The sequence below is a fragment of the Ranitomeya variabilis genome, chromosome 8 (assembly GCF_051348905.1).
Source record: "Ranitomeya variabilis isolate aRanVar5 chromosome 8, aRanVar5.hap1, whole genome shotgun sequence".
Taxonomy (NCBI): Eukaryota; Metazoa; Chordata; class Amphibia; order Anura; family Dendrobatidae; genus Ranitomeya; species Ranitomeya variabilis.
The window spans coordinates 56175137-56188508 of record NC_135239.1 but is presented as its reverse complement, the minus strand read 5'-3'; the positions used below and the strand labels follow the sequence as shown (position 1 = coordinate 56188508).

Here is a 13372-nt window from a genome sequence, read left to right as displayed (position 1 = left end):
TACAGGCCCGGACTTGGCTCCGTAAATAGGGGGGGGTCTGGATACAGGCCCGGACTCAGCTCTGTAAATACAGGGGGGGGGGGGTTGGGGGTTAGTCTGGATACAGGCCCAGACTAGGCTCCGTAAATACGTGTTGGGGTCTGGATACAGGCCCGGACTCAGCTCCATAAGGCTACGTTCACATTAGCGTTAAGCTAATGTGCGTCGGGTTTGCGTCGGCGACGCAGCGGCGACGCATGCGTCATGCGCCCCCTATACTTAACATGGGGGACGCATGCGTTTTTTTTTGTTGCGTTGTGCCACACATGCGTCTTTTTTGCCGCAAGCGTCGGACCAAGAAAACGCAACAAGTTGCATTTTTCTTGCGTCCGATTTTCGGCAAAAACCGACGCATGCGTCGCAAAACGCAGCGTTTTTGCGTGCGTTTTGCCGCGTTTTTGCGTGCGTTGTGCGTTGCGTCGCCGACGCAGCGGCGCACAACGCTAGTGTGAACGTAGCCTTATATGGGGGGGTCTGGATACAGGCCCGGACTCAGCTCCGTAAAGACGGGATGGGCGGGGCTGGATACAGGCCCGGACTGGGCTCCGTAAATAGGGGGGGAGGAGGTCTGGATACAGACCCAGACTTGGCTCAGTAAATACGGGGGGAGGTCTGGATACAGGCCTGGACTCGGCTCCATAAATAGGGGGGGTCTGTATTACTCTATATTTAGGGGCCATGTCTGCTGTCAGTAATTACAATGCCATAACTCTACAGGAACATAAGCCTTATGTGCCCACGATTAGGAAGAGCAGCGTTGTACAGTATGAGCACAGTGGATGGGATTTATGGAAATCCTATGCCACGGTGCTTCTATTTGTGTAAACTCACCTGTGATTCGGGATTACGAGCCGCAGTACGTCAGTCATCTGCAGCGGTGATGCCAGTCTCTGCTGTGCAGTCTCACCTACATCCAGTCACTAGATGCGGTAAATCCGCATGGTGCACTGAACACATGCGAATTTAACTGCGTGATTACAATGCATTATGGACGCAGCAAAACTACGTTGTGCCCAAAATGCTGTTTCCTGATTGTGGGCACATTCGGGGGTCGCACTGCTGTTTGGAAGGACGGGTAAGGGTACGTGCTCGCGATCAGGCTGTGGATTTATGCAACGTCAAACCTGCTGCGTACAGATGTGACAGCATAGTAGATGGGATTTCTAGAAATCCCATGTCCACTAAGTGTGTATGTGCGCCTGTGGATCACCCGTGGAAACTGACATGCGGCGCATCTCTCCAGACCGCAGCATGTCTATTTCTCTTGCGCAGACACGAGTGTCCTCAAAAGAAATGTCACCGGTCCAATGTACTGCACGCGGTGTATCCGCACGGTTCAGTGATCACCTGCGTTCAATACACAGCAGCGCTGCGGACATGCGGCTAGTTCTGGACCGCGGGCACATAACCCATGTGGTCCTATAACCCATGTGGTCCTATAACCCATGTGGTCCTGCCAGGATATCACAGGAATACGGATAAAACCTGCAGAAATAATAACAGAGGGAAGGATCAGTCACTGAGGAAACACGAACGGCTCCAACACCACTAGGGAAATGGGAGAAAAAACAAGCAAAAAGACTTTCCCATAGGCGATGACATACGGAGATGCAGCAGCACGGTCTCCATCATGGAGGTCTCCGTCCATAGATAAATATTGTAAGCACAAATATCTATGGGTGAAACCTGACCGGAGCCGCTAACAGGGCGGCGCTGCAGGCGGCGGAGCTCAGGACGGAGGCTCCTGCCCTCACACCGGCTGCTGTGTCCATGTCTTACCGCTCAACGTCATAGAAGCGCGACGTGTGCGGAACGGTAATAACCGGCACTGCGCAACGGTGAGCGCCAGGTAAACGGCGCCATGACAGGTCTCCCGTGTAATAATCTCTGAGAAAGAGCGGTAATGGCGTCCACCAGAGTCTCACTGGTCGTCATCCATAGGGAGAACTGCAGATGTGTGCGGTCATCCCCTCACACAACATACAGTGCAGTGATGGCGGCTGACAGGCCGGTGTATATGGCCGGTGGCTGGGACCAATGTGCCCTGCACGACCACCATGTCACACACTGTCCGACTTTTTGTGACAATCGCAACATGGCCACATTCACTGGTGGCAGCGGCATAGAGCCACATCTGGCCGCGCTATAGAGCCACATCTGGCCGCGCTATAGAGCCACATCTGGCCGCGCTATAGAGCCACATCTGGCCGCGCTATCCGGGTACGGCCGCCTTAGGGCTTGTTCACACGTACAATTTTTTGCTGTGGATTTTCTTTGCATGCAGTAAAAAAACTGCACGGTGTGTCCAAAGACGTGGTTTTCTTGTGCGTTTTCTTTATCAATAGTCTGCAAATAACGGATGTTAAAAAAAGACACAGCCGGTTCAGCTTTTCTGTATTAAAAAAAAAATTAAAAACACTGCATCATCTGTGCCCAAATAAAGGGGAGACACCTACACTTGGGGCTAACCGTGCGCTTGTTATTGCTGTTTATGGTGCAGAAAATGTGGATAAAAAGCGCAGCCTTTACACTGCGTGATCACAGCCTTACGGCAAGATGGATGCCATTCCCACAATCTCATTCACACCGTTCAGTGTTTTTTTGTTTGTTTTTTAACACAGTGTGTATGAAAAAAGTCAATTGTTTTAACGTTTTTGCAGATTTTCCCCCATTTGTGAACAGAATGGCTTGGCATGTAAAAAACAAAATGCATAAAAATGGCTGCCGTCACACTAGCAGTATTTGGTCAGTATTTTATATCAGTATTTGTAAGCCAAAACCAGGAGTGGGTGATAAATGCAGGAGTGGTGTATATGTTTCTATTATACTTTTCCTCTCCTGGTTTTGGCTTACAAATACTGATGTAAAATACTGACCAAATACTGATAGTGTGACCCCGGCCTAAGGAACGCTGTGGTTTCCTGGTCATAGCCTGCAGAAAAAAACCCGCTATGTGCGAACTTACCCGTAATGTGAGCAGGTTGTGCTGATATATACGGTATATATCCCCACAGAGTATAGTCGCATGGATTACTACAAATATCTAAAATGTGCAGGAGATCTTAACCAGTTGTTTGCCCCCTAAACTAGATTCAGCCCGCCACTGAGCTTCCTGTTCCCCCAGGTGGGAGCCGATATCACATGGGTGTTTCGGATCAGGTTGTCACAATTAGGCCAGAGCCTGCAGACAAAGGCCGGAGTGACTGGTAACGAATGGGACTGCAGAAGCTTTTTCCTGTGGGTCTGCTCTGGTAAGGGAGTTTTTACAAGTCCACAATCATTCAGGATTTTTTGGGCTGATCAGCGCTAGTTGTAACATCATCCGATATTGGCGGATGTAGTCTGTGATACGATTGGTGCCATTGGCAAACAATCGGTTGTTGGGATATTTGCATCTAATGTGTACAGGACCCTGAGAAACCTGCAGATACAGAGCCAGGCAAGTGCATGAGATTTCACAACCTGCATCCACCTGCTGCAGAGTGTTTCCTTGTGGAAGTTGACCTGCTCTGCAGATGCTTTCACCTCTGTTGATTTAGGGAATCGACAGTGAATCTAAAGTTACATTTAAAAAATGTGCCATGGATTATTTTTATTTTATTTATTTTTTCACATTTCTGATCACACTCCATGGCCATATTATATCTAATAAACCATAGGACAGCATGTTGTGGTTTTATAGTATTTGTGTCTTAGGCCGGGTTCACACTTGCGTACCGGGGCTTTGCAGACGGCTGCGTACTTTCTCAGTGAAGCTCCACCCACTTCCGCACGTCTTCTGTTTAGGTCCGCCTACTTCTGCATGCGTCCTGCGTACCTATCTTTAACATTGGGTATGCAGGACATGCGGATGCGTCGTTTTGACGCACCCGCCGACCACACGGGGACGCAACTTGTCAAAACGAGGCATCTGCATACATCCGCATGTCCTGCGTACCCAATGTTAAAGATAGGTACGCAGGACGCATGCAGAAGTAGGCGGACCTAAACAGAAAAAGTGTGGAAGTGGGCGGAGCTTTACGGAGGAAGTACGCAGCCGTCCGCAAAGCCCCGGTACGCAACTGTGAACCCGGCCTAAAACGGGTTTTTAAGTTTCTGACATCCCGTTACCCAGCTGCAGTTTAAAAACAAAAACTGCTGTAGTCACCCTCCATGTTCCATCTGAGTCTCCAGCACTGCTCCCGGGGTCTGGTTGGTCTATAGCCAAAACGTAGCTTATTGCCTAAGCCACTCGGCTAACTGGCTGCAGCACTTTCGACACGCGGATGTGCGTTTTTTATGCGGATTTCTTGCGTTTTTACCCCTGTGGATTTCTATAATGAATGGGTACAAAAACACTGCAGATCCACACAAAAGAAGTTACATGCTACTTCTTTTAATCCGCAGCGTTTCCGCGCGGAATTTTCCGCACCATTAGCACAGCATTTTTTTTTTCATTGATTTATATTGTACTGTAAATCACTTGCGGATCTGCAGCATTTCTGAACGGTAAAAAATGCAACCAGCAGGATCCGCAGGAAATCCGTAACGTGTGCACATAGCCTCATTATTCGCCCCCTTAGGGGACTTGAAGATTGCTACATACAACAATGCCACAGCATCACTGCATCTAGCAAAAATCATGTCTCCTGCAAAGCTCAGCCACTGGCAGGATTTCAAAGGAGCTCCGTAATGACCGGCACAGGGCTCATCAACTGATCAGCGACTCGTGATCACTCCGATGGCCAGACTGAATGACGCGCACCCATGCCTATGTGTGTTAGAGGGAACCCGTCACCAGAAAAAACGCTATTAACCTGCAGTTAATAGTGTTATTAACCTGCCTGCATTTAGTCAGGGAGAAAATGAACTTTATTTTCACTAGGAGCATTTTGGATAATGAGCTGAGCATTAGAGTAACAGGTGCTGTAAATGTAGTAGTAGTATGCAGGTACTGAGTATGTCACCACGGAACAGACAGACCAACAGTTGAGGGTTTTAATAACAGGAATCAGGTTCTCCTCGCAGGGAGGAAGCAGTGGAATATAACTAGCAATAAAACAGTGCAAAAATATGGAAGTCAAACAGTGTAACAGAGTTAGGCCATGTTCACACGATCCTTTTTTTGATCCTTTTTTTTTCAGGTCCTGATTTGGAAAACCCGCAGTGCAAAACTGCACTGCTGATTTTCCTGCTGTTTCTTCTGCAGATTCCTCTGCGGGTTTTCAACAGCACTTTCCTATTGGTGCCTGTTGAAAACAGGAGCTGAATCCGCAGAAAGAAGTGACATGGTACTTCTTTTTTTCTGCAGGCAAATCCGCGCGGATTTGCCTGAGAAAAAAAGGATAGTGGGCACAGCGGTTTTTGTTTTCCATAGGGTAACATTGTACTGTACCCTGCATGGAAAAAGGATGCGGATCTGCAGCCTGAAAAGCGCTACGGAACAGCAGCAAAAAAAGGATCGTGTGAACATAGCCTTAAACAGGATTTCTTGAGAAAAAGAACACTTATCAGTCTGAGGACTTGCTTGAAGGGTCGTCTTCTCCAACGTAGGTGCCGAGAGACAGCGGCACTTGTCGTCCCTCTGTTGTCCGTGGGCTGAGTAGTCTCTAGGAGCACGCTGCCTGGGGTTTCGGGAGTTAATGTGAAATGCACAGGCTCTGAGTCTTTAGCTTTTACAGCACAGCCTATCCTGGGAAAACGATGGTCAGTCTATTATTAACCCCTTCAAGTCGCGGCCCTTTTTCGTTTGTTTTCGTTTTTCGCTCCCCTCCTTCCCAGAGCCATAACTTTTTTATTTTTCCGTCAATTTGGCCATGTGAGGGCTTATTTTTTGCGGGACAAGTTGTACTTTTGAACGACATCATTGGTTTTACCATGTCATGTACTAGAAAACGGGAAAAAAATTCCAAGTGCGGTGAAATTGCAAAAAAAGTGCAATCCCACACTTGTTTTTTGTTTGGCTTTTTTTGCTAGGTTCACTAAATGCTAAAACTAACCTGCCATTATGATTCTCTAGGTCATTACGAGTTCATAGACACCTAACATGTCTAGGTTATTTTTTATCCAAGTGGTGAAAAAAAAATTCCAAACATTGCTTAAAAAAAAAAAAAAAAAAAAAGTGCCATTTTCCGATACCCGTAGCGTCTCCAATTTTCGTGATCTGGGGTCGGGTGAGGGCTTATTTTTTGCGTGCCCAGCTGGCGTTTTTAATGATACCATTTCGGCGCAGATACGTTCTTTTGATCGCCCGTTATTGCATTTTAACGAAATGTCGTGGCGACCAAAAAAACGTAATTCTGGCGTTTCGGATTTTTTTCTCGCTACGCTGTTTAGCAATCAAGTTAATGCTTTTTTTTAATTGATAGGGCGATTCTGAACGCGGCGATACCAAATATGTGTAGGTTGTTTTTTTTTTAATTGTTTTATTTAGGATGGGGCGAAAGGGGGGTGATTTAAACTTTTATATTTTTAATATTTTTTTCACATTTTTAAAAACTTTTTTTTTTCACTTTTGCCATGCTTCAATAGCCTCCATGGGAGGCTAGAAGCAGGCACAGCCCGATCGGCTCTGCTACATAACAGCGATCATCAGATCGCTGTTATGTAGCTGAAATGCAGGTGTGCTGTGAGCGCCGACCACAGGGGGGCGCTCACAGCAGGCCGGCATCAGTAACCATAGAGGTCTCAAGGACCTCTATGGTTACCTTCCTGATGCATCGCCGACCCCCGATCATGTGACGGGGGTCGGCGATGACGTCATTTCCGGCCGCCCGGCCTGATGCGGTAGTTAAATGCCGCTGTCTGCATTTGACAGCGGCATTTAACAGGTTAATAGCGGCGGGTGAATAGCGATTTCACCCGCCGCTATTGCGCGCACATGTCAGCTGTACAAAACAGCTGACATGTCGCGACTTTGATGTGCGCTCACCTCCGGAGCGCACATCAAAGCAGGGGACCCGACATGCGCAGTACATGTACGGCGCATGTCGCGAAAGGGTTAAGTCTCTCACCAGTAATCAAGGGCTCTGCACTGATACCGTGGGTACCAGGGGTCACAGTCTCTGCACTGATACCGTGGGTACCAGGGGTCACAGTCTCTGCACGGATACCGTGGGTACCAGGGGTCACAGTCTCTGCACTGATACATTAACCCCTTACTAGTGATGAGCAAGTGTACTCGTTGTCGGGTTTTCCCGAGCACGCTCGGGTGACCTCAGAGTATTTGTTAAGGGTTCGGAGATTTAGTTTTCATCGCAGCGGCTGAATGATTTACAGCTAGTAGCCAGCCTAAAATGGAACCTGTGGATGGGTGATCACATTTTCTTACCAGAATAATCCTTTAAAGGGGTTACCCACTACCTGGACAATCCCTTTTTAAATAAAGTTGTCCCCCTCATAAAAAAAACCCCAAAAAACCACAACTACTCATTGTCCACATAGCGTCTGCCATTGATAAGCCACGTGAGCCCAGCAGCCACTATTAAGACTGATGTACTCACTTTCCTAGGACAAATGATTGACAAGTGTAAAAAGTAAGAGCACAGCAGCCTCTGATTGCCTGCAGGGGCTCACGTGACAACGCAGGAACTTCGCCGGTGCAGGAGGTGAGTAAGTTATTTTTATTTTACAATGGGACTGCTTAATTTAAAAAAGGGTTGTGCAGGTAGTGGACAACCACAATAACTTCATTGTGTACCATGGATAGGGACTTGGTTGGTTGTACAATCACATACAGAGAGCCTGGGCGCCCTACTGTTAACATCTTTTTAAAATAGGATTTATTCACAATAAAAGATAACTCCATATTTCTCAGGCTATAGTCAATAAGCTACATGTGCGGAAAAAAATCTGTATTAAATGTACTACACCGTATTTATTATTGTGCTTTAAACATTTTTCATACACTCTAAACAAGGGGGTACACCGTAGTGAGGTGGGTTCTGTATGCAGGCCTGGGGTCTGTGGAAAGGGCTGTATTTGGGTGTGTAAACGGAGTCCTGATCACATGCTTGGGAACGTATATAGGGACGTACAGTAAACAGGCCTGGCTCTGGCAGACACAGACAGAAAAGGGTCCCATGTACAGGAACCGCGTATGGACCTTTGCAGCTCAACAGCTTCTCATAATGCACAATTCCACCTGCTTTGAGTGGAAATGGGGGGTCTGCATACAGGTCTGGACTCGGCTCTGTAAATTCACGGGGGGGGGTCTGGATACCGGCCCGGACTAGGCTGTGCAAATACAGGGGGGGGTCTGGATACAGGCCTGGACTCGGCTCCGTAAATACGGGGGGTTAGTCTGGATACAGGCCCGGACTCAGCTCCATAAATACGGGGGGGTCTGGATACAGGCCCGGACTAGGCTCCGTAAATAGGGGGGTCTGGATACAGGCCCAGACTAGGCTCCGTAAATAGGGGGGGGGGGTCTGGATACAGGCCCGTACTCAGCTCTGTAAATACGGGGGGGTGTCGGGATACAGGCCCGGACTTGGCTCCGTAAATAGGGGGGGGGGGGGGTCTGGATACAGGCCAGGCCTTATGTGCCCACGATTAGGAATAATTATAGAACTAGAAACACATGGGCCACTTGCACATTGAACAAGTCTGTAGGAACCTGTTCACACCACCAGAAAACTTGAAGACACAAAAGAGCGCAGTGAGGTCAAAAATACTGTTGTAAAAAAAAAAAAAAAAAAACACAGTAATCAGCAAGTGCTAGTCAAAAGATGTAAAGAAAACAGGGTATTTAGTTGATACGTTTTTTTGCAAAAAAATGTATACTAAGCTGCTCCACCAAATCGTCAAGGTATACCCTTATAGAGCAGTCCTAACTAATGTATGCAATCCCTATCTGATGTATTTAAAACCTGATCATCTGTATAATACCTGTATAAGCAGGGTTCAGAGAAGGACTATCCATGTGGACATGCAGGATGGAACAGCTTAAATGCAAATGACCCACAGAGGAGTGGTGGACTCCCCAGTCTTGTAGAAACAAGAGAACAATTATAGAACTAGAAACACATGGGCTACTTGCACGATTAGGAATAGCAGCGTTCTACATTACGAGCACAGTGGATGGGATTTATGGTAATCCTATGCCACGGTGCTTCTATTTGTGTAAACTCACCTGTGATTCGGGATTACGAGCCGCAGTACGTCAGTCATCTGCAGCGGTGATGCCAGTCTCTGCTGTGCAGTCTCACCTACATCCAGTCACTAGATGCGGTAAATCCGCATGGTGCACTGAACACATGCGAATTTAACTGCGTGATTACAATGCATTATGGACGCAGCAAAACTACGTTGTGCCCAAAATGCTATTTCCTGATCGTGGGCACATTCGGGGGTCGCACTGCTGTTTGGAAGGACGGGTAAGGGTACGTGCTCGCGATCAGGCTGTGGATTTATGCAAAGTCAAACCCGCAGCGTACAGATGTGACAGCATAGTGGTTGGGATTTCTAGAAATCCCATGTCCACTAAGTGTGTATGTGCGCCTGTGGATCACCCGTGGAAACTAACATGCGGCGCATCTCTCCAGACTGCAGCATGTCTATTTCTCTTGCGCAGACACGAGTGTCCTCAAAAGAAATGTCACCGGTCCAATGTACTGCACGCGGTGTATCCACACGGTTCAGTGATCACCTGCGTTCAATACACAGCAGCGCTGCGGACATGCGGCTAGTTCTGGACCGCGGGCACATAACCCATGTGGTCCTATAACCCATGTGGTCCTATAACCCATGTGGTCCTATAACCCATGTGGTCCTATAACCCATGTGGTCCTGCCAGGATATCACAGGAATACGGATAAAACCTGCAGAAATAATAACAGAGGGAAGGATCAGTCACTGAGGAAACACGAACGGCTCCAACACCACTAGGGAAATGGGAGAAAAAACAAGCAAAAAGCCTTTCTCATAGGCGGTGACATGATACGGAGATGCAGCAGCACGGTCTCCATCATGGAGGTCTCCGTCCATAGATAAATATTGTAAGCACAAATATCTATGGGTGAAACCTGACCGGAGCCGCTAACAGGGCGGCGCTGCAGGCGGCGGAGCTCAGGACGGAGGCTCCTGCCCTCACACCGGCGGCGGCTGCTGTGTCCATGTCTTACCGCTCAACGTCATAGAAGCGCGACGTGTGCGGAACGGTAATAACCGGCACTGCGCAACGGTGAGCGCCAGGTAAACGGCGCCATGACAGGTCTCCCGTGTAATAATCTCTGAGAAAGAGCGGTAATGGCGTCCACCAGAGTCTCACTGGTCGTCATCCATAGGGAGAACTGCAGATGTGTGCGGTCATCCCCTCACACAACATACAGTGCAGTGATGGCGGCTGACAGGCCGGTGTATATGGCCGGTGCCTGGGACCAATGTGCCCTGCACGACCACCATGTCACACACTGTCCGACTTTTTGTGACAATCGCAACATGGCCACATTCACTGGTGGCAGCGGCATAGAGCCACATCTGGCCGCGGCATAGAGCCACATCTGGCCGCGGCATAGAGCCACATCTGGCCGCGGCATAGAGCCACATCTGGCCGCGGCATAGAGCCACATCTGGCCGCGGCATAGAGCCACATCTGGCCGCGGCATAGAGCCACATCTGGCCGCGCTATAGAGCCACATCTGGCCGCGCTATAGAGCCACATCTGGCCGCGCTATAGAGCCACATCTGGCCGCGCTATCCGGGTACGGCCGCCTAAGGCTACGTTCACATTTGCGTTGTGCGCCGCAGCGTCGGTGACGCAGCGCACAACGCAAACAAAAACGCACGCAAAAATGCTGCGTTTTGCGACGCATGTGTCCTTTTTTGCCGAAAGTTGGACACAAAAAAAATGCAACTTGAAGCGTTTCCTGCGTCCAGCGCTTGCGGCCATGCGTCGCAAAACGCAGCACAACGCATGTCCATGCGCCCCCATGTTAAATATAGGGGCGCATGACACATGCGGCGACGCTGCGGCGCCCGACGCTGCGGCGCAGACCGCAAATGTGAACTTAGGGTTAGGGCTTGTTCACACGTACAATTTTTTGCTGTGGATTTTCTTTGCATGCAGTAAAAAAACTGCACGGTGTGTCCAAAGACGTGGTTTTCTTGTGCGTTTTCTTTATCAATAGTCTGCAAATAACGGATGTTAAAAAAGACACAGCCGGTTCAGCTTTTCTGTATTAAAAAAAAAGATTAAAAACACTGCATCATCTGTGCCCAAATAAAGGGGAGACACCTACACTTGGGGCTAACCGTGCGCTTGTTATAGCTGTTTATGGGGCAGAAAATGTGGATAAAAAGCGCAGCCTTTACACTGCGTGATCACAGCCTTACGGCAAGATGGATGCCATTCCCACAATCTCATTCACACCGTTCAGTGTTTTTTTGTTTGTTTTTTAACACAGTGTGTATGAAAAAAGTCAATTGTTTTAACGTTTTCGCAGATTTTCCCCCATTTGTGAACAGAATGGCTTGGCATGTAAAAAACAAAATGCATAAAAATGGCTGCCGTCACACTAGCAGTATTTGGTCAGTATTTTATATCAGTATTTGTAAGCCAAAACCAGGAGTGGGTGATAAATGCAGGAGTGGTGTATATGTTTCTATTATACTTTTCCTCTCCTGGTTTTGGCTTACAAATACTGATGTAAAATACTGACCAAATACTGATAGTGTGACCCCGGCCTAAGGAACGCTGTGGTTTCCTGGTCATAGCCTGCAGAAAAAAACCCGCTATGTGCGAACTTACCCATAGTGTGAGCAGGTTGTGCTGATATATACGGTATATATCCCCACAGAGTATAGTCGCATGGATTACTACAAATATCTAAAATGTGCAGGAGATCTTAACCAGTTGTTTGCCCCCTAAACTAGATTCAGCCTGCCACTGAGCTTCCTGTTCCCCCAGGTGGGAGCCGATATCACATGGGTGTTTCGGATCAGGTTGTCACAATTAGGCCAGAGCCTGCAGACAAAGGCCGGAGTGACTGGTAACGAATGGGAGTGCAGAAGCTTTTTCCTGTGGGTCTGCTCTGGTAAGGGAGTTTTTACAAGTCCACAATCATTCAGGATTTTTTGGGCTGATCAGCGCTAGTTGTAGCATCATCTGGTATTGGCGGATGTAGTCTGTGATGCGATTGGTGCCATTGGCAAACAATCGGTTGTTGGGATATTTGCATCTAATGTGTACAGGACCCTGAGAAACCTGCAGATACAGAGCCAGGCAAGTGCATGAGATTTCACAACCTGCATCCACCTGCTGCAGAGTGTTTCCTTGTGGAAGTTGACCTGCTCTGCAGATGCTTTCACCTCTGTTGATTTAGGGAATCGACAGTGAATCTAAAGTTACATTTAAAAAATGTGCCATGGATTATTTTTATTTTTTATTTTTTTTTACATTTCTGATCACACTCCATGGCCATATTATATCTAATAAACCGTAGGACAGCATGTTGTGGTTTTATAGTATTTGTGTCTTAGGCCGGGTTCACACTTGCGTACCGGGGCTTTGCAGATGGCTGCGTACGTTCTCAGTGAAGCTCCGCCCACTTCCGCACGTCTTCTGTTTAGGTCCGCCTACTTCTGCATGCGTCCTGCGTACCTATCTTTAACATTGGGTATGCAGGACATGTGGATGCGTCGTTTTCACGCACCCGCCGACCACACGGGGACGCAACTTGTCAAAACGAGGCATCTGCATACATCCACATGTCCTGCGTACCCAATGTTAAAGATAGGTACGCAGGACGCATGCAGAAGTAGGCGGACCTAAACAGAAAAAGTGTGGAAGTGGGCTTAGCTTTACGGAGGAAGTACGCAGCCGTCCGCAAAGCCCCGGTACGCAAGTGTGAACCCGGCCTAAAACGGGTTTTCAAGTTTCTGACATCCCGTTACCCAGCTGCAGTTTAAAAACAAAACAAAAACTGCTGTAGTCACCCTCCATGTTCCATCTGAGTCTCCAGCACTGCTCCCGGGGTCTGGTTGGTCTATAGCCAAAACGTAGCTTATTGCCTAAGCCACTCGGCTAACTGGCTGCAGCACTTTCGACACGCCATCAGCGCTGCAGACCTAAGGCTATGTGCACACGTTGCGGATTAGCCTCTGGAATTTTTTGTGCGGATTTGATGCGGTTTTTTATGCAGATTTACTGCGGATTTTGTGCAGATTTCTTGTGTTTTTACCCCTGTGGATTTCTATAATGGAATGGGTACAAAAACACTGCAGATCCACACAAAAGAAGTTACATGCTACTTCTTTGTTTCCGCGCGGAATTTTCCGCACCATTAGCACAGCATTTTTTTTCATTGATTTATATTGTACTGTAAATCACTTGCGGATCTGCAGCATTTCTGAA

At 48.0% G+C, this 13372-nt stretch overlaps 1 protein-coding gene across 14 annotated transcripts in view; it reads left to right on the top strand.

Moving 5' to 3' along the window:
- The first annotated feature begins 3188 nt into the window (after positions 1–3188).
- Positions 3189–13372, top strand: part of BRDT (bromodomain testis associated) — a 121695-nt gene continuing 111511 nt past the window's right edge. For 4 of the 14 annotated variants that reach the window (XR_013218745.1, XR_013218746.1, XM_077278829.1 and 1 more), the window contains exon 1: positions 11875–12053. The gene's annotated coding sequence lies outside the window, so the exon portion shown is untranslated. The other 10 variants (XM_077278840.1, XM_077278841.1, XM_077278839.1 and 7 more) reach the window with 8 other exon arrangements.